General features: G+C 42.4%; 1 non-coding gene across 1 annotated transcript; it reads left to right on the forward strand.

Moving 5' to 3' along the window:
- The first annotated feature begins 2,978 nt into the window (after positions 1-2,978).
- Positions 2,979-3,085, forward strand: LOC118489906. Its single transcript, XR_004887918.1, has one exon. It is a non-coding gene; the product is annotated as a small nucleolar RNA R71 (small nucleolar RNA).
- Positions 3,086-19,529: the final 16,444 nt, after the last annotated feature.

The following is a 19,529-nucleotide window of genomic DNA, read 5'->3' on the forward strand; positions in this document are numbered from 1 at the left end:
AGACTTTTTATTTTTTTCACATTTTTATTTTATTTTGATGAACCATTTGTTTCAAACAAAGTTATTTTTGATGAACTTGTTTGTTTGCTTTCATCAATATATATATATATATATATATATATATATATATATATATATATATATATATATATATATATATATATTTACGATAAGGAAGAGTCATTAGAAAACTGAACGTTGTTACTAAGATAAAGGGTTAAAAATAAAAAGGTTTAGGTGGGTAAAAAGGGTGATGGTTTTGGGTTAAGAAATGAAAAGGTTTAGGCTCAAAGGGGTTAACTAGGGGGATTTTGGGTAGGTGGTAAAAAAAAATGAAAAATAATGGTGTAGAAAGAAAAAGGGTTAGTCCTAATGCCTCCATCATTTACTTACTCGGGTTTAAGTTGGTAAGGACCGGGAATATATTGTTGTGGCAAGTTCTAGAGTCGTACGAACCAAGCGGCTATTCACACAAGAAACGAAAAATGAGCATTTAGTGTAAAGATATGTATTTGTATACTCGTTAAAGGCTCAAAACTCACTTTTGTGGGAAAGGGTTTTTATGTGATCAAGTATATATAATCAAATTTTAACTAAGTTTGTCATGCCTTTTTGTAATTTTCTTATGTTGGTTTTTTTTATCACGACGCTATCGGTTGTGAACTTGTAAAAATATAACCTTGTTAGAACTTGAATTTCCAAATTAAACTTAGACAAGTAAAAAAAAATGAAAATTTTTGAAAAAATTTGGGGTGATTTGCGGTTCCAATAGAGTTTTGTGTAAGGCTTGTTATTAGGACTTGCAAAATTCAAGGTTTTTGCATCCCCCCCCCCAATACTTAAATTACACATTGTCCTCAATGTGTCCCAAAAATAAGTTTTTAGGTTGATTGAATCTGTAAAATGGTGTTAAAAGCAAAATTTTATGTTACTGGCATCCTGGACATGGCCCCGTGGGGACTGGGCACGGCCCCGTGTTCAGGTGCCAGCAACAAAAATTAAAGAAAAGAAACAGAAGCCTGGACACGGGGGAGTGTTCAGCGAACACGGCCCGTGTCCAGTTACCTGAACTGGGCAATTTTCTGCAGAGTGTGCAGTACGGGGCCGTGTTGGGCGGACACGGCCCGTGCTAAGCTTACTGTAATGAAGAAATTGTTGTCGGATGGCCTTGTTTTCGTGCATGGGGCTATGTTTCTCGTTTCCCTTGTTATCCTTCACCATCACGAGTGTGTTTTATTCCTGCAAATTAAAATTAAACTAAACTAAGGATAGTTCCGCGGAATGCCTCCGTGGTGCGCCACGTTTATAAGGGTCCTTGGCTAGACCCAAGGTGAGGTTATATGTTTTCCGAGAGGGATGTTTTGCATCCCGTGTTGCACCGTCGGAGAGCATCATCCAAACTCGAATCAATAACCTTTATGTAATTGACCGGGTTATCGTCCTCTATTCTCTTCCCAACCCCGAACTTCACTTCCTTGTCCCCATATTTTAAAGTGAGTGTTCCGTCATTCATGTCTACCACTGCTTGCATGGTGGCTAGAAATGGCCTTCCTAGTATGAGGGGGACTTCGGTGTCTTTTTCCATATCTAGTATGAAAAAGTCGGCCGGGTAGATGAAATTGTCGACTTTGACCAATAGATTTTCAGCGACACCTTACGGGTATTTGACGGATCTATCAGCAAGTTGTATACTCTTCTTGGTAGGGCTCGTTTTTCCTAGGCCGAGTCGTTTGAACATTGATGCGGGCATGAGGTTAATGCTAACCCCAAGGTCGGCTAGTGCATTACGAATGGGGGAATCCCCGATCGAGCAAGGAATTGTGAAGCTTCCGGGATCAATCTTCTTTTGGGGAAGTTTGTTGAGTACGAGGGCGGAACATTCTTCGCCTAGGTTAACTAATTGCAATGATTCATTTTTCCTTTTATGAGTGGGGAAGTCCCTCATGAATTTTGAGTATTTAGGCATTTGAGTTAGGACTTCTATGAAATGAATATTAACATGCAATTGTTTTAGTAGACTTTCGAATTTTGCAAATTGCTCATTGGTCTTTTGACGAATTAACCTACCGGGGTACGGAACCGGAGGAGCCTTGGTGGGCTCTTGAAATAGAGGAGAAGCCTTATCTTGTTGGGGAGGGGTTGTGCTTTCCTCGGTTGGTGGTGGCGGAGCTTCCACGGGACCCACGGTACGGTTTCTTAATGTTATGAGATGAACTTGAGCTTTTGGGTTTGTTTCGGTATTACTTGGTAACGCGCCTTGTGGTCTATCGGAGAAATTTTGGGCTAGTTGATTTAATTGTTTTTCAATGTTTTGTATACTAGCTTGTTGATTTCTAAAATTCGATTCCAATTGTTGAAATCGATCCGAGTTTTTCTTTTCAGTGTCGGAGATGAGGCGAGATACAGTGTCTTCAAGCCTCTCTCGTCCACCTTGTTGTTGAGGGAAATTTTGTGACTCATTTCTTGGTTGTTGAAAGTTTGTTCGTTGGTTTTGGTTTTGTTGGTTACTACTATTGTCGGGTTCTCTCCAACCAAGGTTAGGGTGGTTACGCCATCCTTGGTTGTAGGTACCCGTTGGAGGACCCGACGGCCTAGGTCTATTATCAATGTAGTTTACCGATTCTGTTTGATCGTCTGTTTCTTTCATACAACTCCAATTTTCATGTGGCCCACCACACCCTTCACAGGCCATAACCGAGACCGTTTTTGCCATTTCTAACTTTTTAATTTTTGAAGAAAGGGCCTTGATTTGGGCTTGTAAAGAAGTGCTTTCATCAACCTTATGGGCGCCCGGGGCAATAGATTTATTACCTCGGGGAGTGTGCCACTGAAAATTGTTTTGAGCAATTTCCTCAATTTGATTGTATATTTCATGTGGGCGGCGGTTACCTAAAAGTCCCCCGGAGCTAGAGTCAAGTGTTTGTCTTGTGTGTGGCAACAACCCATTATAGAAAGTGGATACTTGTTGCCATATCGCAAGACCGTGATGAGGACACTTTCGCAATAGCTCCTTGAACCTTTCCCAAGTTTCATATAAGGATTCCCCGTCCTCTTGTGAATATGTATTAATTTCAGTCATTAATTTAGCCGTTTTAGCGGGAGGGAAATACTTATATAGAAATTTTTGGGCTAGTTCATCCCAGGTGTTTACCGATCCAACTGGGAGGGCCTTGAGCCAAGCTTTTGCTCGGTCTTTTAGTGAAAAAGGAAACATTCGGAGACGGACGTCATTTGATGCTCCATTGATCCGAAAGGTATCACATATTTCTAAGAAATTAGTAATATGTAAATGGGGATCCTCGTCCGCAAGCCCATGGAAGGTTGCGGAATTTTGAAGCATTTGTATCAAATGTGGCTGAAGTTCGAAGTTATTGGCTTCGACATTCGGTGCATTGATAGCGGCGCCGAGATTACCTACGGTGGGTCGTAGGTAATCCATGAGGGTACGTTGGTCCGCCATTGGAAGTGGTTCCCCCGAAACTTTCTCTTGGTTTTTAGCTTTAAGTCTTTTTCTGAGAAAGCATTCGGGTTCTTCTAGAGGTTCTTTTATGTCTTTATTAGAACTGGAGCTCATACACTACGTAGAAGGTTCAGATGTGGCGTTTGGTTCCAAGTCCTGCAATAAAAACAGAAAAGAACGTTGGTCAGAAAGTTCACCACGGCCCGTGGTCGGAGATACAGCCCGGATCCCTGTTACTGGAAAGTTGGACACGTCCCCGTGTTGCACCGACACGGCCCCGTGCTCAGACCTCTGTAACTCGGAAAATAAAAACTGCCAGTGATACTGCTGGGCACGGCCCGTGTCCGACCAAGCACGACCCGTTCTGAGCTCTGCAGAAGCTGAAAAATTAAGAAAATCCTAAAAAAATAAAAAGAAAATAGAAAAAATGATTAGGCCGTTGATTCCTAACTTTCTTAAAATCCTTGTGTCCCCGGCAACGGCGCCAAAAACTTGATGTGCGTTAGGTGTAATATGTTTTAGGTATATATTTTAAGCCCTTTTTACACTTTTTAGCCAAGTTTTAAATTTATAAAACACGATATTTACTAACACTAAACACACATATGGGCAAGTGCACTCATCGTGGACATAGTATAGTGTTGGTAAGATACCAAGGTCGTCCAAGGACACAAGAGCTTTTAGTACCAGTTTATCCTCAACGTCTAATCAAATCAAAATGTTAGAAAAAGATTTTTAAACTAAGAAAAGAAAACTAATTAAAATGCTGAAAAATAAAATAAAAATAAAACAGATAGACAAGATGAATCACTTGGATCCGACTCGTGTGTAGTGTAACCTTTGATTATTTTCGCACTTTTGCACTTGTTTAAGAGATTATCTTAGTTATTGTAGTAGGCCCCTCTTTCGTAGGTGACGTTACCCTCAACCCAGTAGTTTGATTCAGCAAGGATACAATCCTAAAGGGTCAGATTATTGAAAGATAATTAATTAAGTTATTAATGCATAATGTGGTAGGCCCCTCTTTTGAAGGCGACATTACCCTCAGCTAAGAAGTCTGAGTCAGTAGGGATACGGTCCTAAGTAGCTGGGTTAAAGTTTTAATAGTAGTTTAACTTATGAGGGGATCAAAGAGTTTGGACCCCCGCCATCCAATACCTTTGGGTATTGAAGGAGGTCCTACTAAATTTGACCCAGGTCCTTTGCAGGATCTATACACTGAACAGTGGCAAGACTCTTACCAAACCGTTCCCTTAACCCCCGACCAGGTAGCCAACATACCTCCATATAGACCGTGGAGATATGAATGGTGAAAATCTTTTGTTTTATATAGACAGTAAAATAATGCCAAGACACCACGGACAAACGATAAGGAAGAATCACCTTCAACATAAGAAACTAGTAATTAAAGTCATTAATACAAAACCAATTAAAAAGTGCAAAAGATTAAAAATAAAAAGTATTACACTAAACACTTGTCTTCACCAAGTGATGTAAGAGACTTAGGCAAACATGGCCTTTGATTGTCAAGAACTCTTACGATCAATCTTGGATCCCGAGACGACTCACACACTCTATGATGGACAATGGATGATGGTGGTGGATGATGGTGTTGTGATGGTGGTGGGTGGTGGGTGAAGTGTGAGAGAGGTGGTGTGCCAAGGGATGAGTTGCAAGAGCTCCAAACACTCCTATTTATAGGCTGAACAGAAGCTCGGGCACGGCCCCGTGCCCGCTGGGCACGGCCCCGTGTCCATCTGACACTCTCTCTCTCTCTTCATTAATTGTAATTCGCAATTACAATAAATGCGCCTGCAGCAACTTGACCACGCCCCCGTGTCCGCTGGGCACGGCCCCGTGGTGGGCAGCAGAAGCTTCTATGGGTTTGTCTTTTCTGCTGTTTCTTGGGCGGCCCCGTGCTCGCTGAGCACGGGGCGTGTTCAGTCTTCTGTCTTCTTTGTTTTGCTTGGGAGGATGCTGTCGGGGGTCGGGCATATTACTTTTGTTCCTTTTCTTCTATTTATGTTAGATTTTGCTGTCTTTTTGCTTCTTTTGTTATTTTGAGCTCATTTAATCCCGAAAATACAAAAGGAAGACAAAAGCACACTTTTTCCAACATTAGTACCAAAAAAGGGTTAGTTTTAAGCCATAATTGATGTAATTTATATGTTGCATTTTGTGTACATCACAAATAAACAAAGATCTTGCATAGATCTGAACATATTCATGGTGAAAAAGGATTGAAAGATGGTTTCTAGCTTTCTTTCAACTCTCTTACACTCAATGCACTCAAAACCGATGGAATCGGATCTCGTTCTGACCTCTACTCGTTCTTAGTGTTGTTTTGGTTCAAGATCTGGATTTTATCCATGAGACCACCGATTTCGGGTTAACCAAGAACAACCGTCTTGAACCGGTTACTGGTTGAACTTGGGTGATTCCTGTTCGAAAGGGTCACCAAGGTCAAGATGGGGTTCTATTGATTAGCACGTTGTCACACCGTCTCGATAAAACTACAAAACTATCAAAACAACCAAGGAAGAATACGATCAGGCCGACCAGGACGGAGTGTCGCCTGATCTGACTGCCGTCCGATCAGATTGTCACCCGATCGGGTTGCCACCCGATCGGCTTGCACCTTGGGTCCCACACTTAACTTTTATTTCAATCATTTAAGGTTTCAACATTGAACAAATTGTTGTCCGGTCGGATTGTCACCCGATCGGATTGCCACTCGCCTATGTGATGTTTAGACCTCAGCACTTAAACAATTTTCAACATGTTCAATACAAACGGATTGCCACCCGATCGGACTACAATCCAATCGAGTGACAAACTATTGTGAACTTGTTCTCACTAAAGTGTCCAACCAATCGGATTGTCGCCCGATCGAACGGTCGTTCGATCGATCGACCTGAAAGGTAGAGATACTTCTATGTTTTCAAAATGCTACAACAAAAACTTTAAAAGACAAGCCATCATACACAAACATATCCTTCCCAAACGAAGAAACAATCCACTCGAAAGGTCACCCGATCAGATGACCATCCGAGCGGATTGTTACCCGATCGACCGGCTACCCGATCAGATTGCCATCCGATCGAAGTACCATCCGATCCACTGACACCTCTCACCATTTACGTATCGCTTATCGTTATGATATTGTTCTGATCAGGCTAATTCCACTCTAAGCGTTCCCTTCAATCCATCATCGCTGTGAGTATACTCGATCCCTTTTTGCTTTACGCACTTTTGGGTGTTACATGCGTTACTTATCCTAAGTCACATCGAACACACTATGCAATACTTTAAAACGCTAACCGTTATCGCATGTTATACGTGACTTAATGAATGCTTGTTTGTTATGTTTACACATGGAATGCTGTCTACCTGCCTTAGCAACGATAGTACTATTTGTTTGGACTCAGCACCTGTTCACTCAGGGGTTGTTAAGGACAATTTGTTACATGGCTCACAGTGGTGAGTGTGTATTACGAACTGCCTCGGGCAGTCAACCGGCAGTCGTTGGTATCGATAGGTTTATGTCGATAACTAACATGCCTCATTTTACACTGTGTACGTGCTGGTTATGCGTAACGATTTCGAACTCTATTATATCTATTAAACTTGTATGCTCACCTTTACACTATGTGTATTGAGTTTTACTTTAACGTATGTGACAGGTGCTTAGGATGCGTATGTGCTTAGCTTGCTGTGAAATCGAGGCTAGGAAAGGTCTAGAAACAAATAAACAATTGTCTGTATTATGAAATCTGAGTTGTTGGAACAGAACAATTTGACTAGATCTTGTCTGTAATAATTATGTTATCTTATATGACATGGTATGGGACATGTTGCTTAAATAATTGGTAATTATAGTTGTTATGGAAACTTCTGGACAATCTATTTCGCTCAGTGCCGCGCCCCGATGATTCCGCCATTGGTTAGGGTGTGACAGATTGGTATCAGAGCCACAACTATAGGGAATTAGGCAAGACTCGACCTAGTCCGAGTCGATGTCTTAGAAATGACTTAGTCTATAGTTAGGAACCAACAGACCGACTTGTACAATCCTTAGGGGTTTGGTACGAGCTTACTTGCTATATCTCGCTATTCTCGCTTGCACTACACTATCACTGCACACTATTATTCGAAAATAAACGGGTGATTTGGTCGAGATTAGGTGTGAAAACCGCAAAACTCTCGATTAAATTACTTGTTTGATCTGTATTTATCTATAAAACACGAGAATTTGTGTTGAATCAGGAGTGAAATCCGTACTTTAATGCGGATTTTCGTCTCCATTTTCTCATCAAAACAGGAACAAAGTTGTTAAATCAGGGGTGAAACCCGAACCTTGACGACGTATTCCGCCCTATTTTGTTTTACAAAATCCTCACCAAGGTCTCGACGGACTCCAACGACTTGAAGTCGCACCGTAACTGGAAGGATGCGTGCCACTCGCCCAAATTCGAGGCGAGAGCACAGTCCCAAAGGCCAAAGTGTGTACCAAAAGTCCTTGTGAATAGTTGAATCACCTTGGGTAGTCAATGTCTATCAGCTGCAGACAATCTAATTCTCGATTTTTATGTGTTTCGATTCTGAGCTCGCTGCTGCCCATTCTAATACTTGACGATTTACGTGGATTTTATATGTTTGTGTGATTTTTATCTGTTATGAATTCCGATTTTTGGTGATTGTATTCGCTTTTCTCTTCTCGCTTTTGGTCGCACACACAAACTACACTACGCAACTACTTCGATACGCTGCTCGCTTATGCTATACTAGACGCTATGATACTCGCTGTACGCAATCCCTCGCAACAAAAGTCCGCGCACGTAGACTTTGAATGATAGGTTTCTGTATTCTGACTGCCTCTTGTGATTACATGCGTATGTGCTCCTGTGTTTCTGTGCCTTACGTGCCTACGTGCTTCTGTGCTTATGTGATTATGTGTCTATGTGGTTACGTGATTATACGTGTTCCTGAGCTTTAGTAATATTAGGCGGGTGAGGTGAGATTCGATTCTATTGTGTTGAGTCCTGTGGCCATGTCTGTTGCAGACAATGTCGTCATCTGGATCTCGCGCTACTCAAGCTGCTCGCCGAAAGCATGCAGATAAACACCTCGCCGCTATGGTTGCCAAGCAAATGGCGAAGGTAGTACCTCAAGTCGTCAGTGAACTGTACGAAAACATGAGAAAATCGTCTGAAGAGTCAAGGACAGACTCGCCAAAGTCTGGGTTTAGCTTCAAGCAGTTTAAGGCATGCGGACCGAAAGAATTCACTGGCGAAGAAGGCCCTACGGCTTTATTTCAGTGGTTCGATTCGATCGAGGTCACCCTGCGACAGAGCGGATGTCCTGACAATCTCCACACTCTGAATGCTACCGGCGTCTTCCAGTCCCGCGCTTTAGACTGGTGGACGGCCGAGAGGAACAAACACGGAAACGACGCAGCTTATGGTCTATCGTGGGACGAGTTGAAGAACGTCATGCTCGAAGAGTTCTGCCCTCCCCATGAGCGCCAAAATTTGGAGAACGAATTCTGGCACATTAAGCAGAAAGATGGTGACAACGTTGCTCTCACTGCTCGCTTCAAGCAGCTCAGTATTATCTGTCCTGATCAAGTCAAGACTACAGACATGACGATGAAGAAGTACATTCGAGCTCTGCCAGACTGTGTTGCAGATTTTGTGCATGCTTCAAAGCCAGCAACAATCGAGGAAATCTACCTGCTTGCCGCTGAAATCAACGAAAAGCGAGTAGAAGCTGGTTTTTGGGATAAAGCTTCGAAGAACCTGCATCAAGCTACCACCGCCGCATCTGCTGAAACCGCCACCGCTGCCCCGCAATCATCGAAGTCCTCTCGTCGCAAGAGGAAGAACAACAACAGCAACTCCAGCAACAAGAACTGTGTTGTCACTACCGCTGCACCACTCCAAGCGGTACCAGCTCAGCAACAACAACACCGATCAGCTCCAGCACCAGTCACTCAAGCACCTCCTGCTAAACGTGCTTACACTGGCCCCCACCCTGTCTGCCCGACATGTACGTACGTACCATCACCCGGTGGGAATCGCCTGCAGATTTTGCGTACACTGCAGTATGTATGGCCCTTTCACCTCCAATTGTCGAACCGGCCCTCGCAACACCGCAGCTCCCGCTCCTGCTCAACAAGCTCTTCTCACTGCTCCTCAAGGCCAACAAGCAGCTCAGGCACCCGCCTTCAACGCCAGAGTCTACTTTGCATGTGGTGATCCCAACCACTTCGCAAACATGTGCCCGAACAGGGTTGTGAAACAAGAGCCTCAACAACAGCAGCCTGAGCAGCAACAACAGCCTCAGCAGCAACAGCAACAAGCCGCCCGCGCCAGAACTTTCAACATCAATGTGCGCCAGGCCCAGGCTGACAACAACGTTGTCAACGGTACGTTTCTCGTGAATGGTATTTATGCTTCGTGTTTGTTTGATACTGGAGCCAATAATTGTTGTGTATCGTTTAAGTTCGAGAAGCTCCTTAATCGTAAGCGCTCCCATCTCCCCTCAACGTTCGATGTTGAAGTCGCCACCCGAAGAACCGTCGCTGTTAATTCTGTTCTTCGTGATTGTACTCTTGAGCTCAACAATCACATCTTTCCGATTGACCTTATTCCGATGCAACTTGGAAGTTTCGACATCATAGTAGGCATGGACTTTCTTCGCGAAAACCATGCTGAAGTTAGGTGCTTCGATAAGATGATTCGATTTTCGCTCGCGAATCATGATTTATTGTGTGTCTATGGCGAAACTGCTTCGAAGGATCTCAAGCTCATGTCGTGTGTCCAAGCTAGCAAGTATCTCCGCAAGGAATACAGAGCTTTCTTGGCTAACATTATAGTAGCGGAGAAGGAAAAGAAAGGGAAGACGGAAGTGAAAGATGTTCCTGTTGTATGTGAATTTCCTCAAGTGTTTCCTGATGATCTTCCAGGTCTACCGCCGAGTCGTGATATCGACTTTCGTATCGACCTTATCCCTGGAGCAAACCCTGTTGCTAAAGCTCCTTATCGACTCGCTCCATCCGAAATGCGTGAACTCTCGAGTCAGCTCCAGGAATTACTTCATAAAGGCTTCATTCGCCCGAGCACCTCTCCATGGGGCGCGCCAGTCCTTTTCGTCAAAAAGAAGGATGGGTTGTTCAGGATGTGCATCGACTATCGGGAGTTGAATAAGTTGACAATCAAGAATCGCTATCCCCTGCCTCGAATTGATGATTTGTTTGATCAGCTACAAGGTGCTACGTGTTTCTCGAAGATCGATCTACGCTCAGGCTATCACCAGCTACGTATTCAAGAAGAGGATATACCCAAAACCGCTTTCCGTACTCGTTACGGCCATTACGAGTTCGTTGTTATGCCTTTTGGTTTAACCAATGCACCCGCAGTTTTCATGGATCTGATGAATCGCGTGTGTAAACCATTTCTTGACCGCTTCGTCATCGTGTTCATCGATGATATCCTGATCTATTCCAAGTCGAAAGTCGAACACGCACAGCATCTACATTTGGTTCTCGAGCTACTCCAAGGAAATCGACTCTACGCCAAGTTCTCCAAGTGTGAGTTCTGGCTGGAGGAGGTTCAATTCCTCGGTCACATTGTCAATAGTCAATGTATTCACGTCGATCCCGCGAAGATTGAAGCAGTTAAGAGTTGGGTTACGCCTAAGAACCTGTCTGAAGTCCGTTCTTTTCTAGGACTAGCGGGGTATTATCGTCGATTTATCGAAGAATTCTCTCTAATCGCCGTGTCGCTTACACCTCTCACGCATAAAGACAGATCCTTTGTTTGGGGAACTGAACAAGAGTCTGATTTCTAAACCCTCAAGAACATGCTTTGCAATGCTCCCGTCCTTGCTTTACCTGACGAAAACAATGACTTCATTGTCTTTTGCGATGCCTCTAACCTTGGTCTTGGTTGTGTTCTCATGTAACGGGACAAGGTTATCGGTTACACGTCTTGTCAGCTCAAGATCCACGAGAAGAACTATACAACCCATGACCTCGAGCTAGGCGCAGTTGTTTTTGCGTTGAAAATTTGGCGACACTACCTTTATGGTACAAAGTGTACGGTCTTCACCGACCATAGGAGCCTACAACACATCTTCAACCAAAAAGAACTTAATATGCGTCAACGCCGATGGGTAGAACTTCTCAACGATTATGACTGTGAGATTCGTTACCATTCTGGCAAAGCAAATGTCGTTGCCGATGCACTCAGCAGACGAAGCTACTTGCATAGCACCCACAATGTTCCAGCCTAGCATCATCTCGAATCTCTCATCCGCGAAGCCCAACATGCATGTTTTACCGAGCGTACTTTGAAGAAGGAAAGAATTCATCACGATGGAGCCCAGCTAGTGAATAAGTCGAATGGGATATTCCATTATCTGGACCGAATTTGGATCCCTAAGCTGAACCATTTGCGACAGATTCTGATGGACGAAGCCCACAAATCTCGGTATTCTATTCATCCCGGTGCCGATAAAATGTACCAGGACCTTCGCTACAAGTACTGGTGGCTGGGCATGAAAAGAGATATCGCCCTCTACGTTGGAAGGTGCCTGACCTGTTCGAAAGTCAAGGCCGAGCACCAAAGACCCTCTGGCTTACTTGAACAACCCATAATCCCCATGTGGAAATGGGAAAGCATAGCCATGGATTTCATAACCAAACTCCAACGTACAACCGCTGGTCACGATAGCATCTGGGTTATCGTCGACCATTTGACCAACTCAGCTCACTTCCTGCCAATACGAGAAGACTACAAGGTAGAAAGATTAGCCGAAATCTACACAAATGAAGTTATCTGTCGACACGGTACGCCTCGCGACATCATCTCTGACCGTGATGGACGGTTTACCTCGCGTCTGTGGGAAACGTTTCAACCTGCCCTCGGTACTGAGCTTAATCTAAGTACCGCATTCCATCCCCAAACCGAAGGCCAGACTGAAAGAACGATCCATACTTTGGAAGACATGCTTCGTTCATGTGTCATAGACTTCGGTGGTAATTGGGACGCATACTTGCCTCTAGTCGAATTCTCGTATAATAATAATTATCATTCCAACATTCAAATGGCACCATTTGAGGCCTTATACGGAAGAAGATGTCGGTCGCCTATTATGTGGCACGAGATTGGTCACTCACAATTAACCGGTCCAGAGCTATTGCAAGAAACAACTGACAAAATCCTCCAAATAAGAGACAATTTGCTGAAAGCTCGGAGTCGTCAGAAAAGTTACGCCAATAGACGACGCAAGCCCCTTGACTTTGACGTTGGCGACCATGTACTCCTAAAGGTATCGCCTTGGAAGGGTGTGGTCAGATTCGGCAAGAAAGGGAAACTCGCGCCTCGATACGTTGGACCCTTTAAGATTCTGGAAAGGATCGGAAAAGTGGCCTACCGACTCGAACTACCGGAGGAACTCAACAACGTTCACCCCGACTTTCCATGTGTCTAACCTCAGAAAATGCCTGGCTGAGCATGATCTGTTTGTGCCTATAGAAGATCTCCAAGTAAACGAAACACTACACTTCGTGGAGAAGCCTGTCGAAATCATGGATCACCAAACCAAGCATCTCAGACGCTCGCGCATTCCCATTGAAAAGGTTCGATGGGAAGGCAAACAAGGCGCAGAGTTCACTTGGGAACTCGAAAGCGACATGAAGGCAAAGTACCCGCAGTTGTTTGTTACGGCTGAAGCCTAATTTTGGGACGAAATTCCCTAAATAGGGGGAGGCTGTAACACCCCGTGTTTCGAAGGTCAAAGTCAAAGTCAAGATTGAAGTCAAAGGAAGAAAAGATTGCTAATTACGATCTGTCACTCCTTGCTAAATTCCTGTTTTGACTTCTTTAACTCGTAGTTAGTCTAACTAATTGTTTATGTTAGTTGTATTATGTGGAGTAATTATTAATAATCGAGGTTTATTCGCTATTTATCAATGTTTATCGCATGTTTTATCGCCTTATCGCTTATCGCAATCGCGCTCGCAACTCGAATTATGTGTTCTGGTTATTGTTTTCCGTGTGTGTGCCTCTTATGTGTTACTTGTGCATGTTTATTTATGTTTATGTTGTGGTGATTAATCGAAACTTAATCAAAACGCTATCGCAATCGAATCGCAAACGCTAAACGCAGGCTAATTAGGAAGATTGTATGTTAGATATAGTAGTTGGGATTAAAAGTAATTTGAATAGGAAACTCCATCGCATCGCAACGCTCAGCACACGAATCGAAATCGCAAAACTTGTCACGTCGCACACTCCAATCGAGTGGCCAGCCGACCGAGCTGCCACCCGATCGAGGTGCAACTCGATCGAGCTGCCACCCGACCAGGGATGCCACTCGATCGACCAGCTCCTTCTCCCCTTTCCTTTTTTTGGAAACCCTGTAAATATCCCCTGTCAACATCACAAACTTACCTTTTCTACACTCTCTCGTCCGACCAACGCTTTTGCTCACCTTTTCTTCGATTTCTCGCGATTCCGGTAAGATCTCATCCTAAATCTTGTACTTTCTTAATCTACACGCACTCCTACACCTTTCTATCTTTTGAATCTTAACTTTTAACCGTGAAATCACTAGATTTGAGGTGTTCTAGGATGATGTCATCATGGTGTTTTTATGAACTTCATGTTTTGGCTTCAATCCACCAAGAACAACTTAGATCTAACTGATTTCCACACAAATAAACAAAGATCTTGCATAGATCTGAATATATTCATGGTGAAAAAGGATTGAAAGATGGTTTCTATCTTTCTTTCAACTCTCTTACACTCAATGCACTCAAAACCGATGGAATCGGATCTCGTTCTGACCTCTACTCGTTCTTAGTGTTGTGTTGATTCAAGATCTGGATTCTATCCACGAGACAACCAATTTCGGGTTAACCAAGAACAACCATCTTGAACCGGTTACTGGTTGAACTTGGGTGATTCTTGTTCGAACGGGTCACCAAGGTCAAGATGGGGTTCTATTGATTAGCACGTTGTCGCACCGTCTCAATAAAACTACAAAACTATCAAAACAACCAAGGAAGAAGACGATCAGGCCGACCAGGACGGAGTGTCACCCAATCGGACTGTCGTCCGATTGGATTGTCACCCAATCGGGTTGCCACCCGATCGGCTTGCACCTTGGGTCCCACACTTAACTTTTATTTCAATCATTTAAGGTTTGAACATTGAACGAATTATTGTCCGATCGGATTGTCACCCGATCGGATTGCCACTCGACTATGTGATGTTTAGACCTCAACACTTAAACAATTTTCAACATGTTCAATACAAAGGGATTGCCACCTACAGTCCGATCGAGTGACAAACTGTTGTGAACTTGTTTTCACTAAAGTGTCCAACCAATCGGATTGTCGCCCGATCGAACGGTCGTTCGATCGATCGACCTGAAAGGTAGAGATACTTCTATGTTTTCAAAATGCTACAACAAAAACTTCAAAAGACAAGCCATCATACACAAACACATCCTTCCCAAATGAAGAAACAATCTACTCAAAAGGTCACCCGATCGGATGACCATCCGAGCGGATTGTCACCCGATCGACCGGCTACCCGATCGGATTGCCATCCGATCGGAGTACCATCCAATCCACTGACACCTCTCACCATTTACGTATCGCTTATCGTTATGATATTTATCTGTTCAGGCTAATTGCACTCTAATCGCTCCCTTCAATCCATCATCGCTGTGAGTATACTCGATCCCTTTTTGCTTTACGCACTTTTGGGTGTTACATACGTTACTTATCCTAAGTCACATCAAACACACTACGCAATACTTTAAAACGCTAACCGTTACCGCATGTTATACGTGACTTAATGAATGCTTGCTTGTTATGTTTACACATGGAATGCTGTCTACCTGCCTTAGCAACGATAGTACTATTTGTTTGGACTCAGCACCTGTTCACTCAGGGGTTATTAAGGACAATTTGTTACATGGCTCACAGTGGTGAGTGTGTATTACGAACTGCCTCGGGCAGTCAACCCGCACTCATTGGTATCGATAGGTTCATGTCGATAACTAACATGCCTCATTTTACACTGTGTACGTGTTGGTTATGCGTAACGATTTCGAACTCTATTATATCTATTAAACTTGTATGCTCACCTTTACACTATGTGTATTGACTTTTACTTTAACGTATGTGACAGGTGCTTAGGATGCTTATGTGCTTAGCTTGCTGTGAAATCGAGGCTAGGAAAGGTCTAGAAACAAATAAACAATTGTCTGTATTATGAAATCTGAGTTGTTGGAATAGAACAATTTGACTAGATCTTGTCTGTAATAATTATGTTATCTTTTATGACATGGTATGGGACATGTTGCTTAAATAATTGGTAATTATAGTTGTTATGGAAACTTTTGGACAATCTGTTTCGCTCAGTGCCGCGCCCCGATAATTCCGTCATCGGTTGGGGTGTGACATGCCTCCCCCTGCAACCTGTCGTCCATCACCGCTCCCCCTGTACCCGCCGTCCATCGCTGCCTCCCCTGCAAACCATAACTCCGCCTGATCATTTTGTATTCCATTTAGGTTTTGCTTGTTTGTATTGTGCTTGCATATTACTAACGCTGTCAATTTGGGACTTATTGATGAAAGTAAATTTAGATTAGGATTATTAGGGTTTGTAGTTAAAAGCTTCTGAATCTGGTTAATACGATTAAAAAGGTTGTAAACTTGTTATATAAAGATTAATTAGTACTTTATAGTTCTTTGGATTGTAACTCTCTTTTTTACTTATGTGGTGATTTGTAATGGATTCATGTTATACAGTATGCATACCTGCAGTGGAGCTATCATGAGTTCACTTCAAGAGCCTGTATGGATTAAAGAATCCAGTTTCCTACCGTGTGGATTAAAGAATCCAGTTTCCTACCACCATCACCGCCGCATCTCATCTCAAAAGAGAGAGAGAGAGAGAGAGAGAGAGAGAGGAAGTTTAGTTTAGAGAGAGAATGTTCAGACTTTTTGTAACACCCTTAAATTTCTACTTGAATTAATCACTAAATTAATACATTTTATACCAAAAGAAAATATTTAATTAACATAAGTTTCATAAGTAGCATAAATCTTAGTCAACTAACGACTAATTTGGAACATTCAAAATTTGTTTAAGAAATTGTTTACAACCCATGAACAAAATCTAAGTATGATTAAAACATTGCGGAAGCTTCGAAATTCGTGTTCGGTTCTTCATCCATCGCTTAACCGCCATCGGTAAGATCCACCTTGATACCTATGGTCAAAATCTTTAAAACATAAGATCTGACACAGTTAAATGACACATAGAAATAAAATCCAACGTCAAAATCTAAAAACAAAAATAATGTTATGATTTCTAGTTCCACCGTAACTTACGGTGTGACCGCAAGTTACGGTAGATGCTGGAAGTCCCTGGTCACCGTAAAACAGGAGAGAAATGTCGTAACCTTTTGATCCCTACTGTAAGTTACGGTACCACCGTAACTTACGGTAGTTGCTGGAAGTCCATCACTTGTTTGTTGTGTTCTTTGTACTCAAACCCAACCCTCGGATTTCACCTTTCTAACAACCTATACATTGAATTCTCGTATTTCTAACATGCTATATATTAACCTATATCGAAGATCAATCCGTTATAATCCGGAGCTTTAACCATGCCTTACTTGTTTATTCGACCCATTTGGCTCGTCTACGGAATTCCTTCCTTATGACGACTACCAATGAGTTTTATACAACTTTTGACCAATTATTCAATATAGCGACATCACCGCTTTCATTCATAATAACCTTTATTCTAAATTTCCACTATGCGTATTACAATAATCAAAATCTACTAAATGTAACGAATCAAGTTACATACCTTTAAAGCAAACCCTTCAAACGTGCGTCCACACCGGTTTGTCCGCTAGATGCCCCGGCTTCCTTCCCTATAGAGTTCAATCACTTTATGTTTAGAACTCCATGTTTTACATACGTAACGCACATTCGTCATACTTCATAATTATGCGTTTAAAACTTAACAATTCAGCTTTCAAGCCTTCTTTGAGGCATTTCAACAAACACTATGAGGGCAGAATTTCTACATCATTCGTATTCATGTTTATAGCTTGCTAATTAGTTAACTTAACTTCAATAAAGCCATCATATATCATTTAAACATCATATTTTTCTGAAACTATCTTCTAAGATCGAATTACACTAGAATAATCACTCTAAACCTTAGTGTTCATCATCATCATGTAAAACCCACAACCCACCTTCAAGGTGTTTATGCAGTTTCCTGAATTTGGTCATGATTTCACATGAAATTGGCTAGGTCTCACTTCTAAACACCATATCAATTCTAATCTAACCAAATAACACACATGCAACATCAAATTTTCAGATTTCCCAAAATCATGAGAATTTCAAGTTGAGAGATTTCATCAGATTTTACATACCTTACAATCCTCTTGTGATGAGGATCATGATTCTAAGCTAAATTTTCGATTTTGACTTGGATTAATCCTTCAATTTGCAAGATTAATGAAGTTTTAGGGTTTTGGAAAATCTCCTGGTCGCCCTCTCTCTCTGTTCGATCGATGCCCACCCACAATGGGTGAACTTTGTGTTTTGTTTATTAAATTAGTACTAAACTTTCAGTTTTGGCTAGTTTAGTCCCTCAATTTATCATTTAGCTTTAAGTTTAAGTGTTTTAACTTTAGAGTAAGTTATTTCAAGACTATCAACTAACTGGATTATAGTTTCCTAGTTAGTTAATTCTTGTTAAATTAACATTACATATTAAACGCAAAGTTTTATATTTTTGGGGTGTTACAAGTCCACCCCCCTTAAATAGGGTTTCATCCCCGAAACCGTAGTACGTACCAAATAACGTAGGGTGGAGACGTCGCATTTCCTCTTCGGACTCCCACGTAGTGTCCGAACCTTTCCTATGCTCCCATTTGACTTTGACTTGGTCAATTTGTTTATTTCGTAAAAGTTTGACCTTCCGGTCTAAAATCTCCACCGGTTTTACCGCATAATTCAAACTATTATCCACTTCGATGTCATCGTAATGGATATAGGTCGTTTCGTCAGCTAGGCACTTTCTTAATTGTGACACGTGGAACGTGCCATGGATCCCACTTAGTTCCTCCGGTAGCTCAAGGCGGTAAGCTACCTTGCCAACTCTTTCGATAATTTTAAATGGCCCAATAAACCTCGGACTTAGCTTCCCCCTTTTTCTGAATCTAATAACGCCCTTCCATGGGGAAACTTTTAGCATGACCATGTCACCAACCTGAAATTCGATTGGCCTATTCCTTTTATCAGCATACGCCTTTTGCCTGTCTTGAGCTACCTTCAAGTGTGCCCGAACTATATCGATCTTTTCATTCGTGGCTCGTACTATATCTTGATGAGCGAGTTCACGTGGACCCACTTCACCCCAACATACCGGGGTTCGACACTTCCTACCATAAAGCATTTCGTACGGTGCCATCTTAATACTAGATTGGTAGCTGTTATTATATGAGAACTCGACTAACGGTAGGTGAACATCCCAACTTCCTCCAAAGTCGATTATACATGCCCGTAGCATATCCCCCAATGTTTGTATCGTTCTTTCACTCTGTCCATCCGTTTGAGGATGGTACGCAGTGCTAATGAACAATTTGGTTCCCATTTGCTCTTGGAAATCTCGCCAGAAATTTGAAGTAAACCGGGTATCCCTATCAGACACGATGGATACCGGGACCCCATGACGTGCTATTATTTCATTAGTGTATACTTCTGACATCTTTTCTGACGTATAAGTCTCACGAATCGGAATGAAGTGAGCACTTTTCGTCAATCTATCCACCACTACCCAAATGGCATCGAAACCACGATTCGTCTTAGGCAACTTGGTTAATAGGTCCATTGTAATATGTTCCCATTTCCAAACCGGAATTTCTAACGGTTGGAGTTTGCCATATGGTTTCTGGTGCTCCGCCTTGACTTGTAAACATGTCAAGCATTTTTCCACATACTTCGCCACATCCCTCTTCA

The sequence above is a fragment of the Helianthus annuus genome, chromosome 2 (genome assembly GCF_002127325.2).
Source record: "Helianthus annuus cultivar XRQ/B chromosome 2, HanXRQr2.0-SUNRISE, whole genome shotgun sequence".
Classification (NCBI taxonomy): domain Eukaryota; kingdom Viridiplantae; phylum Streptophyta; class Magnoliopsida; order Asterales; family Asteraceae; genus Helianthus; species Helianthus annuus.